Here is a 3,717-nt window from a genome sequence, read left to right as displayed (position 1 = left end):
TTTTTCCCTTTCAGCTCTTACCTCAGTAGTTAGAGGATTAGATCCACCAGTAATTTAAAGGCTGGATACAGTATCCAGCCATGGGCATCTTTTCAGTCAGCAAGCCACTAGAGAGGGTGCTGAAAGGCTTATTATGAAGGCCAATCACTATCCTTTTCTTGAATGACCACATGAAAATCAGTAACAATACATTGAAAGGGCCTTTTGTCTGAAGGAAAAGGACTAGAAGTCACAAAGTATTGCAGATTCATTTGTAACTCATGCCTTTGGGAGAAACTGTATAGCTTCAGTTAAGAGCAAACCAAGAAAGGAATAAGCTCTGAAAATGTTATGTTACAACCGTTTCCTAGTGTGAGTATACCGAGTGTATTTTTAGATTAACCTCTCTGTATTCCCAAAGGATGGGCAGGCATTCTATATTAGTTGTTTTACAAGATGAGTTGAAAATACATACAGAACTTCGACTTTATTCCAAAACCCTATTTAGGGTCTGCAGCACTGTTTGCCTCATCTAAATGGAAAAATCGTTGGAAGCATTTTAAGTACAAAGTCTAAGAAAAGTATAATTGCTCCAGGATAACAACAAAGCATTGTGACTGCTGTTTAACAATCACTTGGTAATAGAGCAAATTTCCTATGGGGACCTCCTCATTAAAAAAGATTTTTTCTAACTGAGAAACCAGGATTTGACTCTTAACTAATTTTGAAGTCTATTTGTGAAGTCCATCACAAAAACAGGGGTCAGTTATGTCTGATGACTTCTCATGAGTAGGGAAACATTCTCTTCTCCTTCCACCCCAATCACACTTCAGTTCTGAGGCCTTACATGCAAATGCATACACAAACTTTAGGCAGGAAAGACAGTGGAGGCTCATAAGCGAAAACAGATTTCTTCTAATCCATATAGCAGAACTAGGGGAATTACCACACTTCCACTCAGAACCAAAAGTCCCAGCTGTTAGACCTGCCCTCTTCACCCATCTGTTCCACCCACGTGTTGTGAAACAAAATGGTCAGAAATAATGGTTTTCACACCATAGCATCCCAAATTTCCCATTCCTCGTGCTCTCCCAACCTCTCCTGAAATTAAGCAATATGTTTTGTGCACACTGCTGGTGAAGACTGCAAGTGTGAGCTGGATGCAGCCTTCCCTACCACCTTATCAACTCACACCAAGAGAGGAGCCAGGCTTTGCTGCAATACCATATGGCACCACCAGAGCTAAAGGCTCTGCTGTGAGAATCACAAACATGCCAAATAGAATAGTTTAGTTGGAAGGAACCTCCCAAGATCATCTAGTCCAACTGTGAACTATACATACACTTGAAACAGAAGTCCTGGCGTGCCAAATACACCTGCAAGTAAAGTACATCATCATTTCTCATCCCCAGGACAGCAAATGCAGAGGCAGAACAATCCTGCACTATCTTCCAGAAGCTCAAGGTTCTCAGAAACAAACAGGTGAGAACTCCGCAGCCCCCTGCTAATCTTGGTGAAGTTCAGGGTCAAGTTCTTCGATATAATAACTCTTCCAAATTAGCAGGAGGAAGGTGGCAGACCTTCCTACCAGAAGTCTAGACTAAAACAAATCCACTTTGCTATTGAAGTTTACCATTTTACATCTTTCGTATAGGAAAGGGAAAACTTGAGAAAATTGGTGGAGCACCTGAAAAAGGCAGAAAAGACAGAAGGGTGGAGAAGCACAAGGATGGGGACAGAACACAAAACCAGGGAGGATGGAGGAGACAACAGCAATAGCTGTGGGAAAGCATGTTTCTCCAGATCAGCACAGACAACAAATCCTTAACATTATCTACAAGTTAATTACAATCACCAACTAGTTGTTCTTCTTCCCTTGATCTCTGTGCAAAGCCTCACCGCCTCCTGCTCCTAATAGTTACACACTTTCCTTTTGAAACTGTCCAGTTCACAGTGAGGAGTTTGGCCTTTCCTCTGGATGCATACAGCACCACTTCAGACTGTTTTTAGGCAATGCCTGAGCATTTCTTTCTATCCTGGATGACTAGCATTGTTTAACAGTGTTCAAAGACCTCTCAGGCCTGGGCACTGAAAACACAGTTAAACACGGGGCCTAGAATGACAACAGAAATAATGCATGGGTGAAATGGAACACAAATGCAATGATGTGGGGGAATTAATAGCTGTAACTACTGACAAGGCATGGCTTTGTTAATTCCACTATTGCTACAAGAGAGCTCAAAGAACATGTGAAACTCAGTTCAAGACATTATAATCTTGCATTCCCTCTTAAAAACTGACCCAAACCATAGGATTCATTCCCGGCCACAGATTTCCTTAAAACTTGGAAAACAACAAGTCAGTGATTTGCCACAGCTTTGTTACCATTTCCTTGAGAAAGGTCAGGAAAGAAAAACTGATCTAGACTGAGAAGCAAACCTTCTCCAACACAGACGGTACTCAGAGGCATTGCACTGAATGCTTAGGCTCATTACTAAATGTCAGACAACACAAAGATCCTCATGTACACGCTCCTTCTCCGGGTAAATGAAGTTCAGAACAGCTGCCATGCTCACAGCTGTGGAAGCAGACCTTTTGGCTAGAAGCAGTCCTGAAAACATTTCAAAGGGTATTTAATTTCCTTCATCTTAATCACAATGCTTTCCTAAGCGGTAAATTTTCCAGAGTAGTGACCTTGCCCTGTTACATGTTTACACAGCACCTGATACAGTATAATCATTATCTCGACTGGCATCGCCTTACATTTAACAGAGCTTCCTGTTCCTCTAAAAGGCCAAATTTCTTCAGCTCCCATATCACAATTTGTGGGAGAACGCTCACCCTAGCAGCAGCGTTCAGCTCCAGCAGGCTGAGATGAAGCCTCACAAAGCTCAACCTGTTCCAACCTGGAAAATCATTCCATGTTTATACATTTTGACCACATCCACAGAAACAATGGTGGCCGGGGCACAGCGCCCTGCTCAGGGCAGCTGAAAGGCTCCATCCAGCTAGCAGCATTCAACAGGTCATTACCCACAGGGCTCCTCTCACGGCCAGTGCAGATCCATCCCTGGCTAGCCTTGAAATTTGGCAAACAACATTCTTTTCCACTCTATTTATAAAGTTTTAGTTTAGTCTCCTTGAATAATTGCATTTTGAGGAAAAGGGAGAAAGATGCTCCATAACATATGCAGGGAATTCAAATCAAAAAGTTACCAGAAAAGAATTCCCACAAGAAAAACCACAGTTCCCTCCATGCACAAAAAGCTTAACGCATTTCCAAGCTAGAATCAACCAAACCGATCCGGGGAACATGACCTGCAACGGAACAGAAGGGTTACCCGCGACACCTCTCAGTTCTGCCAGTGAAAGCAGCCTGCTAGTGATTCACACCGCAGGGTGGTGGGGCAGAGGGTGGGGAAGAGGCGTATGCCGCCCGCTTACAGCTCAGCAAAGGCAGCGCCGCACCGTGCCAGAGGTAACACACAGCCAGCCCGCCTGCTACCAGCGAGCCGCACACCGCGCCGTGCAGGCACAGTAAGGGAGACAGCAGACGTTAAGAATAAACGACCCCGAGCACCTCAGGGCAGCGATCGCGGCGCAGACGAGTAAAAGCCTTCGACGGCTGTGCAGAGACAGCCGCGAGGGCACAGCGACCTCCGTCCCTCCTCGCCGCGGTACTCCCCGGCCCGCGCGGAAGCGCAAAGCAGCGCTACAGAAGCGAACGCGGCGCCGCCT

General features: G+C 44.9%; 1 protein-coding gene across 2 annotated transcripts in view; it reads right to left on the bottom strand.

The window, feature by feature from the left end:
* The window catches only part of LOC100548958 (SPATS2-like protein), a 57,490-nt gene extending 53,806 nt beyond the window's left edge, over positions 1–3,684 (bottom strand). For both annotated transcript variants that reach the window (XM_010713417.3, XM_010713418.3), the window contains exon 1: positions 3,560–3,684. The gene's annotated coding sequence lies outside the window, so the exon portion shown is untranslated. The remainder of the gene's footprint in view (positions 1–3,559) is intronic.
* Between the last annotated feature and the right edge of the window lie 33 nt (positions 3,685–3,717).

This window comes from Meleagris gallopavo, chromosome 7 (assembly GCF_000146605.3).
Source record: "Meleagris gallopavo isolate NT-WF06-2002-E0010 breed Aviagen turkey brand Nicholas breeding stock chromosome 7, Turkey_5.1, whole genome shotgun sequence".
NCBI lineage: Eukaryota > Metazoa > Chordata > Aves > Galliformes > Phasianidae > Meleagris > Meleagris gallopavo.
Note: the sequence above shows the minus strand (reverse complement) of the source record. Positions and strands in the feature narration are given on the sequence as shown.